This window comes from Diuraphis noxia, unplaced genomic scaffold (assembly GCF_037042655.1).
Source record: "Diuraphis noxia isolate RWA-SAM2 unplaced genomic scaffold, SU_Dnox_SAM2 contig0002, whole genome shotgun sequence".
Taxonomy (NCBI): Eukaryota; Metazoa; Arthropoda; class Insecta; order Hemiptera; family Aphididae; genus Diuraphis; species Diuraphis noxia.
The window spans coordinates 83,997,389-84,012,210 of NW_028301712.1; the positions used below are offsets into that span (position 1 = coordinate 83,997,389).

The following is a 14,822-nucleotide window of genomic DNA, read 5'->3' on the forward strand; positions in this document are numbered from 1 at the left end:
ACGTATGTGAGACGAGGACTACACAATAATATGCGGGTGTGATTTATTGCATGTATACTGATTGATTACCAAAAATAAGCTAATGCTATTATTACGTAATGTTATACATATATTAGTGAAAAAATTTGGGAATTAAAATATTCATATTTAATTGAAAATCGGCAGTGTCAAATATCATAAAATATATAACCTGACTTAGGTACATTATTATGTGATTGATGATAATTCGATTTTCATACAGCAAGAAAGCAAATAAGTCTGAAGTAAAATACATACAATACCTAATACCTATTACCTGATAGTTGTCTAATTAATTAATTTAATGGAAATTTAGTTTACTAACAAAATCCATATATAATTTAAGATGAATTATTGCGGTTCATTTTTAAAGATTTTACCTGGTTACCTCATTTGTTGTAAGTGCTTCCTAATCTATTATTACACCTACTGTACGCATTGATCTGTTTAATTTCGTTTACTAAAATAAAACAGCTACAACAATCTTCAAATATTATGATATAGAACAGAGGCGCAAATTGTTGATACCAATAATGGATTAAATAAAATTTTGATTGGATTTTATTCAGCGATCATTCATTTTTTTTCTTGTTCTCATTCCTATAAACAATTAAAAATACATGAAACATTAAACAAATACACACAACAATAAATTACTTTATGCATAATTAATCTTCATAGCTAAATGGTATGTTTATAAGGCTACGTGCTAATCATTAGTTTTTGATGATTTATTTTTTATTTTTTACGACGGATATTTATGTCACGATGGATATGCATAGCAAGTGTTCACAGTTTATGATATAGAGTGTGTCTAACCGTGTTTGTTCTCTTACAGTCTTACATAATCCATTACCCACTACCCTTAAATCTTCTACTCATTTTCAGTCTATATTATAAGCCTTAAATAACTATTTGAATACTTAATGGAAATTAATAATTCAACTTTTAAAATATTAAATATTTACATAAATTAACCTTATAAATTTAATATCTCAAACTCGTATGTGACACTAAAACATTTTTTATTACAAGTTAAGGCATAGCATAAAATACTTTTAAGTTCAAAATATGTGTATCTTTAAAGTTTAATTAAGTATAAAATTACAATACAAAAAAAAAGAAAATGTGTGACTGATAATTTTACCGATAGCACCCTATTTTGTATGAATGGCGGACAATTTCCCCCTGGACATTTTCCCCCCGATTGTTTTTGGCGTAGTAAGACATTTTCCCCCCAATATATTTTCGATGCGGACATTTTCCCCCCATTTTTTTTTAAGTTTATTATTGAATAATATAATATAATTTATTATTTAATAAGAATTTTTTTTTTTTTTTAATAAAATATTATTTTTTTTTTATAAATACAATCAATTGTACTATTATTAACTTTATAAATTTATACTATAAATTAGATTTTTTTTCATAAATATAATAAAAATTGTATAATAAAACGTAAAAAAATTATATAAGTATAATAGTCTAAAAATTCCGACATAAAAATGATACATTTTGTAAAAAACATTTAATTTCTGATTCTTTTTTTTATATCTAAATTCTAAGCACATATTTTGTAATCGTCTTTCATATTTATTTTATTTTGTAAAAAAACCGTACCTGTTTTAATTTTTAATAATTTATTAATTGCCATTGAATTTGACTTTTGTAGCTTCAATGAACATCCAAATATTTGGATGCTGAGTTCTTACCAAAGTTTTAAATTTATTATTGAAACCTTCACTTATATTATTTGTTCTACCTGTATTTTTCTTTATAGTATTATGTAAATTCCATAAATAAGGAGGAAATAATATTATTTAATATAAAAATAATATTTTATTAAAAAAAAAATAATTTCTTATTAAACAATAAATTATATTATATTATTTAATAATACATTTTTTTTAAAAAATGGGGGGAAAATGTCCGCATCGAAAATATATTGGGGGGGAAATGTCCTACTATACCAAAAACAATCAGGGGGAAAATGTCCGGGAGGAAATTGTCCGGATACCGTTTTGTATGAACATAATATAAGGAAAAATAATAACGAATAGGCATATTGAACACTGTAAGTAGATAATAAATATTGTATTTAAATATGGAGCATCCTCAATTAAAATCAAATTCGTAATTGTCGTACACTCGTGCCTATATAGATGACTGCACACCACTGCATGGGCGTCATTTTTGGGAAGAGGTGCAGTGTGTACATATTTGCAACAACTTTTTTAAAACATTCTCTTTGGCCTGCCAACAATAAATGCATCAATGCATGCGTCGATATATCTAATTGTTTTAGATTATAATATAGTATATATATTTTATATTTTCTCGGTATTAAAAAAAAAATAATACTGTGCTAATGTGTTTTATTTTATTATTTATATGACTGTTTATTGTGCCATTGTGAGCAAGTGTATCCATACAATAAATTACAGGTTTTATTAAACTAGCCATATTATATATTTGGAGTGACATGAAAAAAAAAATGTATTGATTAGGTTTAGTTAGGTATTTTATTACTAAGGTATCTAAGGTATCAATGTATTTACCAAGTATAAACACCACTGGTAACCACAAAATAAGTAAAAGTATAAATACATAAAATGTACAAAGAGTTAGACGAAATAAATAACAACTAATGTGATATTTTAAACACAATAATATAATGTTACATACATGACATTATAAATGAACTATACAAATATTCTACAATTTGTCTCCCCGCTTGAACACCCCACCAAAACGAAAAAGTTTTATGGCCTGGTAATGATTTAAAATGGCCTACAAAAATTTTGGCACCAACAATAAAAAAGTTGAAATGGCGCTCCTGCACCACAGTATGAGAAAATCCAAGTAAAATAAAGTATAATATTATAACAGGCATATAGACCACTTGGGATCACCCCGATACATCATAGTATATTATATAATGTCATTATTTTAACGCCAGGAAGTCACTATCAAGTAAATCTTCTAGTATATTAAAAATTAATCTGATGTTTAATTTTTAAACATAAGACCGTACCCGAAAACTTATCTATGTCACGGAAATACATTATTATTTATACACCCTATACATATATATATATATATATATATATATATTATACATGAATAGTACATCTATATAATATTTATTGCATCGCACAACTATAACAAAGTTCAAAGTTGCAATTCATGCTGTTTTATATATATATTATAATGGGTATTACCGACTTGCTTACGGTTGACTACTTTGCAAAATGTTGCCCCGCCACGCTTCCGGATGTCGACCGGCATATCTGTCCGTGACATGATAATATTATCTAAATAGTAACGATACGTCATCGTTTTATCATACTACGTCTTATAATATTACCTTACTGTTTCTCCACCTGCATCACTCTCAACCGCCGCTGACACTGTTTAAAATAATAATAATAATAACAGTTGTACACGAGACGCAACCAATATCAATATATCATTGCCACTTAGTAGCATAAGATATATACATATGGTATAATATCTACCCGACATATTAATATGTATGTATGTGTGTGTGTATCTGTAGTAGTCCAGCGGTGTTCGTGTTTTATTATTGTTTTTCCAGAGCACGTGTAGACTGTAGTGGAGTGTATCAAATGGCGTCGTTTCCTTTCAAAGTTCTCTGCTCTCAGATAGCGACTGATTAAAAACAAGTGGAAGCAAACCGACCGATTCCTTACGTAGTTAAGTATATACGTATATTTCAGTGATGTCGTTGGTATACGTATAGGGAACAACTCCTTTCAATATTGTACATTTTTTGTACATATATATATACTTTATATAGGTACTTTATGTTCGCGCTAAACGGAACATAATAATAATAATAATGTACTTTTGGGTGTATTATTCGTTTTATTTATTTTCAACGTAATTTCGCTTTTTGTAATTTGGTAAGCGCCGCTCCCGCACGAATTCTCGCCACTCGCCAAAGTATCTATACGATGCGCTGTACTCGGTTTCCTGACAGAATAGATACACAATGATAGTCATGTATATAAAATGATAATATTATTTTATTTCATCTCCGTCGCTATATTATTATTGTTGGTACACTCTTTAATGACATCATCGCCGTTTCATTTAATTTTACTTGCGTGACCGAAATAATTTACTTTTTTTTATTACGTACTAATTGTGTTCGAAGATCTTTTCCCTTTGTGCTAAATAGATATACCTAACACTATAGCTAGTATGCGGTCCGATAATAATATTATTTTATATATTTTTTTATATACAGGATGTCCCATGAAGATTTACCCATTGCGATTTCATCGAGATAATGGAGATATCGAAATTCTAGTTTTGTAATAAGACTCACAGAGACGAGAACTACAATTATTTCATATTTTAATTTATTTTGATGTTTTGGTAACAAAGTTTAAAAAAATATTTTTCATTTAATAATTCCAAAAAATTCCACATAGCCATTTTGTAGAGTTCATTTTTCTGAAAATATTGGCTTTTAAAATTTTATTTTCATTAATTTCCCGATTTTTTATTTTAGTTTCGAGAAAAATTGTGGATTATTAAACACCATAGTGTTATGAAACATATGAACCGCCGCGCAGCACGCTTTCTCGTACGGCCGGACGCACATTTTCAATGTGCCTAGTTATAATCAATATATTTTGTTTCTTCAAAACTAGAAAAAATATAAAAAATCTGGAAATTAATCAAAATAAAATGTCGAAACGTCAAAATATTCAGAAAAATAAACTCTACAAAATGGCTATGATAAGTTTTTTGGAAATAATTAAATAAAAAAATATATTTTTTAAACTTTTTTACAAAAACATAAAAATAAATTTAAAAATGAAATAATTGTAGTTCTTATCCAAGTGAGTCTTATCACAAAACCAGAATTTCGATAGTTCCCATTATTTCGTGCGATATCGCAATGGGTAAATCCTCGCGGGACATCCTGTACCTATATTTTAAAATGCGCATGTTGTACTTTTGTTTAATTTTTCCAACGTATTATACAACATTATACGGATGTCACGGTTAATTTAGAAATTAAATTGCAAGAGGTGATACCTATTTAATAAAAGTTATTACCTATATTATGTTATGAAAGTGACTGATAAAATACATAATATCGCTTTAAATAATGTAATATGATGTAGGTACTGCTCATGATGGATTTATCACAAATTATTTACAATTAACTACGCGTAATTTATAATATTATGCAGTGCAGTTTGAATAGCATAATTGTTTTTACCTATATAGATTTATCTGAATCGGGCCGTGTTGCGCACTATTTTTATTTGAAGTCATTCATTTAAGTATATAAATGCTTGTGCCAATATAGTGATATTTCTACAAAACTTAATTAGAATGGATATTATGAAATTTTACTTTGAACGAAATATGCTGAATTAAATGTATTATCATATACCTACTTTACAGCAATTGAGTCTCTCAAAGCTAATGTATTTTTAAATTTTATATTATTATTATTATATTAAACGCAGTAGATACAGGAAAATCCGCATATAATAACATAATATTATAGTGCCTACACGGTACATTGCGCATACACACACATATAATAATATATTATACTATGTATCCAGCGGCATTAGTATATATAACAGTGTGCACTAATGGAAATGATCCGTTCCGCATATAGGTGCCTAGTTTGTACGACGAACAATTTTTAACAACCTTACATGTATATATATAGTATCGTATTATTCAGTTGATAGACTTCATTATTATAATAATATGATGTAATCTTAGTTTCCGGCGGGCTGGATATCTCCAACCAACGAACAATAATTTGTATTAGAATTAAATGGGATTAGAAACTGTTTGTGTAAAGCGTTCTCCAGTGCACATAAACCCGATAAACATTCAATGTATCACGTCTTCTACGTATGCCTACACGTACTGCACATCACTATGGATAACCAGCTGATGTGTGTTCGGACGATTGATCACGGTGCACTATATAAACCAAAGGCACCAGTCCTTTTTGTTTTTTTTTTTTTTTTTTTTTTTGGTTCTGGTTCAAGTTTTTGAAAAAAAAACACTTTATTACACTTTATTAATTTGGTAAGTGTTCGTTTTTTTTTTTACATGAATAAATTTATTTACTTGTTTTACTTGTTTTACTTGTTTGTCGAAATTTTATATGAATAGGGACTTGGTGAGGCGTGGTCGTACGCTCAATCTGCGGAAACGCACTGAGCGTACGTACCGGCCGCAGTTGCTAGCTCCCGAATGGGTGACCATCCGGGATTTTTAGCAACATATCCTTGCCACACATACACAAACACGTGTTACAACCCTACCCACTTAAAAACCTACAAACAAATATACAAAAATAACCCCTACCGTACCACCCCACACCCAATGGCCTATGTTGCCGCGGGTTCTCCTTAGAAAAAAAAAAAATATGAATAGCCATTTAAAATTTTGATGTTCCAAGAAATAAATGATTCTATACATAAATATTAATAGTTTATCAAAGTAGATAGGCGGTACTCAATATGTCCAAAACAATTATATTAAAAAAAAAGTATAAAAACTAAAAATTAATGTCATTGTAAAGTCCAATATTGTTCATTTTAAATTAAAGGTTTCGATTCTAGGAATTATAAAATATTTAAATTTAGTAGGTACTGATTAAATTTTGGTTCCTAATATATTAAGAGGACGCTACACCCGCATGTGTTGTCTCCGTCTTACAAGTACGTAACATTGCAAAAAATGTTTCGCGCGGGAAAGAACCGAGAAGGCTACAGTCATAACTAAAAAACGAAATTCTCACCACAGATAAAAGGGAATTTCGACTGTGCAACGTTGTTTTTATTTTTTTGATATTAGAACTGAAAAAAAAGTTATTCGATTTTGAAAAATGCAAAAATAATGCATTTTGAAACAATAAGAACTTTTTTTCTATTTGTGATATCGAAAAATTGAAAACAACGTTGCACAGTAAATGTTCTCCTTATTATGTGGTGAAAATTTCGTTTCTTAGTTATAGCTGTAGCCTTCTCGGTTCTTTCCCGCGCGAAACAGTTTTTGCAATGTTACGCACTTGTAAGACGGAGACAATACATGCGGGTGTAGCGTCCTCTTAAAGGCTGTTTAGTTTTTGGGTTCCAGAACTGGTTCAGTTTACTTTCAGTCCTCATAGTAAAAACGCTCATTTATATAATTATTAATTTATTATATATTATAAATAAATAACACAAGATTTAATATAGTGAGTGACGCGAATAATAATAAAGCATTCATCTCTATAGCAATATTATTTTAATTCGTATAATGCGATTGTAAAACCATATTACTATAATTATTGAATTATTGGGTGGTCTAACAAATTTTAAAAACTTTTATTGTTTCTATTGCTGCACGTCGTCTAATGTAAATATTGTCAATATCGAGTGACCAGTGATGAAAACACTCATGGGATGGATTTCGATTGTTCACGGTTCTCACAGAATTGTTGAAAATATGATTCGTAAACAAATATTCGTATTATTTGAAGCTTGATGAATCTTGTTTGTACATTATTCAAACAAGCGCTCACATATAGGGTTGTGTTTTTTCCTGTAAATATCACTACATTGTAATCCCATTGGTTTCAAGTTTTTATTGGCTATAAATACACGTGAAGATTTAATTACTTGTATCGCGCCATTCGGCAATAGTGACAAAATTTGGTTATGTGGTTATGTGAATCGCTCAATTGTAGACCTTTCGGGTAAACATTATACATTGTAATTTGAATAACATAATATTGTATTTGATATTTTGATCATGCTAAACAATGATTTAAATCATGTTGAACATTTCGTTTCATTCGTATACCATGAAACCATTTCTGTACAATCACAAAAACTAATATAAAAAAAAAAAGAGAAATTATCGCAAAAAAATATAAACTGTGGAATGAAAGAGGACTTTAAAACATAAGCTTGCATTGATTTTCCCTGAAATTCTGGACTTACATAAAGAGCATAAGTAACTATGCAGCATTCTATACTATGGATGCATTTTTTATTGATTGAAAAACATTTGAATAAATTTTACCTGCACCGTATGAGTATTTTTTACATTCTGAGCGGAGCGATGTATGATTTGTTTTTTGTGTCTGTCATCACGTTTTGTCCGTTTTGGGGCAATAAAAGTGCTTCGATTTTCGACGTCAGTACCTCGTTCAATCAGAAAGTGAATCTAGTTGGTACTTTAGGGGGTCAAAAGTAAAATAATCTCAATGTTTTTTTTAAATAATAGGGATAAACTAACTAAAAATTAGCTTTCGACACAATTGATTTTAGTTTTTTATGTAACTTTAAAACAAATAACCACAGATACGTCATGAAATTTTCACCAAATTTATATAAAAGTATATTCTATCCACCATGCAATTTTCAAAAATTTCGACTTATAGGTTGAATTATTTATATTCAATTTTCGATCATTATTAATTTTTTTTTTAAATTAATATCGATAAAAATTTATTTGTTGGGTATAGAAAAGCTTGAAAATGTAATACAAGGTGCCTAACATATTTTTACATTAGTAGTTGTAAAATAAAAGAAATACACATTCACAATTTTTTTTACAAGCATTCAAGATTTGAATTTTGACAACATACGTAAAGGTTTGAAAATTTTTAATAATCTATAATATATCCTAGTCTCCGTTCAGAGCCGTTTTTCGTATACAATAATATAATATCATTGGATTCAAATTTAATTCCATCCATTACAGTAGCCCACTTGTAACCTACTGTACAGCAGAGTGACATCCACGACTTACCCGCTTTTATTTTTTTTAATTAAAAAAAAATACTTATAGATCAAATTTTTTGTAGTATATACATAAAGTAATTCATACGCCATTAGACCTAAAATTGTTAGGAATTTTCTAGTTGTAGACTACTTTAAAATAAATGTTATAAAGCTATTGTTGTATACACATAACACATACACACATATTATAGGTATTATAAATAATATATTAATTTTTACATTACTTTATGAAGACTCTCAATTCTCATAATGAACAATGTACGCTCGGCACTACTTTTTATTTAAATTTTGATCTCTACATAGAGGGGGGAAATGATCTATTCAACTATTGTTTTATAATTTCAATAAAATAATTATCATTTTATTTTTTGAAAACTTTTTTATTATAAAAATTTAATTATATCAGACTATGATGGTTAGATATTTTTGCGGTAGTAGGAATTTCAATTTTCAACAAAAAAAAGTGGATCATATTATTTGTTATATGACGACTGATTAGATATATTAGGATAACATTTAATTTAGTATAACGGTACTAATTATTTAGAACTCGTTCGAAGAAAAATAATAGGAGTATATTTTGTGAGTGGCCATTGAGGTGTCGAACATCAAAAGCTGCGTGTTTGCCATCGGCGGGAGGAAGGAAATAACCCAAGTACCCATATACAGGGTGATTCTTTTATCAAACAACACTCATTATTTCAAAAACTATTGACTTTTTTCAATTTTTTTTTTTTCAAAATTTTAGAATTATCTTGTTCTAGAACGATATATTTTTTAAATATTTTTTACCCTTATATTTATCAGGTTAACCATTATCAACTTTTGATTTTCAAATGACAACCTGTACTTAAAATTTCATAAGCTAAAAAGGCTATTTTCTCAATGAATTTCCTCGTTTAAATTTTCATTTTTCGTCAATCCGTTTACAAGATATAGCCTCCCAAAGTTGGGTGGTTTTGGGTGGTGTTTGTGTGTTATAGGTGTATGTTAGGTGGTATTTACACACGAACACCATAAAGTGTTGTTTGATAAAAGTATCACCCAGTATACTCGTGTTTAAACTATATAAAGGAACGCGTTCGCAGGTGTAGGTACATTGCACAGTGGTGTTAGGTTGCGTATATTTTTTTTCCGTGCGTATTATGTTATTTAATAAAGTTGTGGATTATTTATTATTGTACGAGTAGACGCCGTCGGCCGAGTAAGAAATATATTATACCGAGATAGAGATAGGGTAGGAGATGCGGTTGAAAAGAGAGGGTAGGCGAAGGAGGGATAGGGAGAGAAAAGACATTCAAGCCGGTGGAACAATAATATTATTATTATAATAATGTGCCCGACGAGAAACGTCTGTAAAATCACGTACTCGGCGACAGCGTCGGCCGGTTGTCAAGTGGCGTGTGATCCGCGAAACGTTTATACGCCTACAATAGTCCTGCAAAGTCGTCGTCGCGGACGCGAGCTGAGGGTCGTATCAGACATGGTTGGCGACGACGACGACGACGACGACCATGCATGTGGAGTGGGCGACATGACATCACGTGCTCTATCGAACCGCAGGGTGGAACTGAATGATATTATTTTGCAGTAGGTAGTCTTTTTTTTTCGCGACGGTATTATTATTATTCTTAAAGCAGCCAATGTCGCCGCCAACGAAAAACGTGCTACGAGATAATAAACGTATATTATTATGTAAATAAAAAATAGAGAGTATAAAATAGTGAAACAAAAAATAAGAAAAGAAATCCGTAGTTAGTCCGACATTTGTACGAGCGCAGTGTGTATATAAAATATATTACTTATATATACATACACATACGTACATAATATATACATACATGTATATCGACCGCGGTGGACGTTTTACACAAATGTACGACACACTAAACATACCTAATAATATCGTCAAATCCCTCTCTCTCTCTCTCTCTCTCTCTCTCTTAACGTGTATTGTGTGTGTATAATATTAAGTTTTGTTACGATATCAGAGTGTTGAACCCTTTACCCCTATAATAATAGTAAACTCTCTACCTGTTCCGTTTTTTTTTTTTTTTTTGACAAATCTACGTCGTTCCGAGGCCGGGCATCGCGCAACTTTTGCCGGTCGAGGATGAAAAGGGTTTTCGAGAAGCGCTCACCTCGTGAATAACGCATGGCTGCACGCTGAGCGTATGTTCCGGACTAATGATTGATGTGCTTACGTGAGATACGATCGTCGTCGTCGTCGTCGTTTGATTCTCTTTGCACGTGAAAAAAATAATTTAACGTTACTATTATTTGTGTTGTGATGCAATTGGTGATATCATTCTACAGGTATACGTAGTGAGTTTTACCAATCGTACTACAGGGCGCAGGCCATGTTTGATATACCGTGTGTTCAATTTTAAAGGTAACAGGAAATATTTCGAACGCATGACCTTGAATTTGATTCGGGGTTTTTTTACAGGATACAGGACATATACGTAAATACATATTTTTTTGATAAATTAAAATTTTTAACTATTTTATATCTACGCATGCGCAATAAAATAAAAATTTCTTAAATAGAAACCATTATTTTTGACACTGGATTTGGATTGCTCTATTTTTAAAGTTTTAAATCAGTTAATTCGTAAATATCGCATCAGTACCTATAGTATTAAAATCCATCGAGTTCTTTATTATTAAATTTCCAGTTGTACATTATTCAAAGTTAAGGCAAAAATCCTGACGCAAAATAAGTTTGCCAATGTAGATTGCGATACACGTGTCAATAGTGCAATTATTGAAACGACCTGATTCACGGTGGGTGGTAGTTTATAAATTAATTTGTAAACCATTGTATGGCATCGTATGTATATTATTATTGCTTACCCGTGTTTACCAATGAGTTCTGAATGACGTATTTATATACAGTATATAAATAAAATTATTTCAACGAGTGTAATAATTCTAAAATATTAGTAGGTACTTAGTAATAGTATTCAAGTAGAAAATATACCTAAACCATCTAACAGTTCAAATTGAAAACTAAAAGGACATCAATTTTGAAAATTATTTACGTGCATTGGTCCAGCCCTGGAGGCGGAGGGGACTCGTGCCATATCTGAGTAGGTACTAAAAATTATCAAGTTAATATTTTATTTAGTAGATAATAAATATGACGTGAGTTGTAATAAAAATCTATATGCATAATATTAATAATATATATAAGTACAAAAAAAAATAAATATCATTATTATTGACACGTTTAGAAAATTATTGATTATACTGTTGTGACATTTTAGATGAGATTGTGTATGTTTAAATTTTTTGAACTAAAACTGTAAAACGGTGGTAAGAAGTTTCTTTTTTCATTTTGTAATATAAATATAATATGTGATAAGCTCAAACCGTAAATAAATGTCTACATTGAATTTAAATAAAATAAAATATACCAAATAAAATATGTGACATGGTTATTATATTGTATACCTACTACAGAGATTCACGTTGTGTTTAAATGTCAACGTTTATTCATATACGATTTATGTGAAAATGGAATGTATAATAATCAAAAAATTTAATTTCCGACCAATTCACAGTCTGCAATTTCCGAACAACAATTTATTCTTATCATACTTATCCCATACTATGTATAAATCACTAAAATATACCAACGTATCTAACAAACAAAATTTCAAACTCTATTCTCACAGGGATTTATTTTGTATGCAACCTGTGTACAATATTATACATAATATACTTTGATATAAAATCACGTGTCTGTGTAAATAGGTATAATATCTAATAATATTTCAAACCAATAAGTTATTCAAATATTTTATAATTCTGATGTTTGTTACGTGAAGTGCAGTGGATGAATTCTTATAATATGACAATCAACCTAATTCAATGCGTGGGCGTCATACATATTACATATATATATATATATATTATATGTCCTGGAATAAATTGCACAAAGGTTATTATTATTTTTGACTAGCATTCATTTTTACTTTCGTATCAATGAAAACCCTAAAATTCATTGTATAGATAATATAGTTTCGAGTACATGAATTATAGTGCTATTGAACTCGGATAAAAAATATAATAAATTGCCTTACGGTAAGTTGGTTAGTGGTTACTATATACCTACCCGTGTATATGATGTTAGGCCAATACCAAACGCCTATGATTTCATTTAGTATTTCCATTCAGTTTTCAGATCACTACTATACAGCGTGTATTATATCGATAATACGTTCTATATACTTACACAATATAAATATAATAATATCTAACTGTGAAAAATGCCAAATACAATTTTTAATAATCCCAGCAAAAGGCATCATTTTACTATAATATTATGTAGATTATATTTATAGAATAATAATAATAAGAAGAAGAACCTATAGTTAATAATATATAATATTATATCAAATCAATAACTATGAAGGTACTGAAAATACAATTTTAATATAAAACATGGTGAACTGCACCAAATTAAATCTTTTAAAAGTTAATGTAGACAAATTGATACAGTAATTATTGCAGAAATGAAAATGAAAATAATAACACAACATTTAACTAAGCTTATTATTTTGGTAATGAGGCACAGAGTATAGTGTGATTACTATTCTACTAGTTACTATTATAAAAATTATTATAACTATCAATTCAAAAATAATAACCAATTGATATTATTGATAGTACATTAAGCAAAGAACACTAAGCACACAAAAGCCAAAATAAAAATAATGGTAATTTATTGATGATACCACAGTATAGTCATGAAATCATGACTGCATATTGTTTATATAATTTTAAATTTTCAGTAATATTAATGGAATATTTTGAACTAAAAAAAAAATTTTAAATTATGAATAAAAAATACTGTATAATAGTAAAACATACTATTTATAATAACATAGATACACCTACTAAATTTTTTTAAACACTATATTTTCTAAATTATTTAAAATTTCTATTACCAATAGTTGGCTTAAAAGTGTTTTATTTGTAAATTGCATAAACCATTGTTACATTTTCATATAAAAAGAATAGGTTATGAATTTTAACGATGCATGTTTTATTTAATAATATTTATTTAACTGCTCTTACTATTTTAAACGACAATTTTCAAAACTATTTCCTTAACAATTTTAAAATATTTACTTTAGTTGAATTGGGATATTAATTTATCTAGAGAAAACAATTTTATGCAAATGTCAAAAAGTAAATCTTATAATTTTTATCTGCAAAAAATTATTCCGGTACCGGGAATCGAACCCGAGCCTCCTGGGTGAGAGCCAGGTATCCTAGCCACTAGACCATACCGGATCACAAGAGAACGATGAAAACGTTGTTAGTTAAGTAATATATTTTTAGTCTAAAAATCAATTTAAAAAAATAAGAATTAAATTCTAATTTTCAAAATTGTTAAACATGCTTATTATAAATAACATTATATAGGAATTAAAAGTACAATATTGTTAAATTAATTGTACACACTTGTACCCATAGGCCATAGCATTATACCTGTATAATTATGACCTACGTCCTATCGGCTACTATTGAATTGGCTCCCAATTTTGGGTAAATATAAATTCGATCCTTGAATTTGCTCCTGAAAAATGTGTATTTAAATTGGCTCCTTAAATTGTTAAATATTATTTTTCAACCAGGGGTTCTCATATTATAGGCGTTTACTTTTATGACGTAAAATCCAAATATATTCAATTTTCTAAATATATTATAATATAGTATTCAATCTGATACAAAAATTATTATAAGGGTTCCGATACAACAAAACCACACAGGAAAGAAATTAGAGATAAATTAAAATTTTTAGAAAATTAAATTAGTAAATATGATACTGGTGCACAAATTATTATATTTAAATCAATAAATTATTTTATTGTATAGAATAAAATCACTATTAATTTTAAAACGATAATTGTTATTTTGACAAATATCATTATTCAATATAATAATAATTTTATTATGATAATAAAAAGTTTTATCAATCGATTA

General features: G+C 28.8%; 1 protein-coding gene and 1 non-coding gene across 3 annotated transcripts in view; both read right to left on the reverse strand.

Annotated features, from left to right (window-relative positions):
- Positions 1-14,822, reverse strand: part of LOC107165700 (uncharacterized) — a 206,187-nt gene that overhangs the window by 114,812 nt on the left and 76,553 nt on the right. The window lies entirely within an intron of this gene.
- Positions 14,058-14,129, reverse strand: TRNAE-CUC (transfer RNA glutamic acid (anticodon CUC)). The gene has a single exon. It is a non-coding gene; the product is annotated as a tRNA-Glu (tRNA).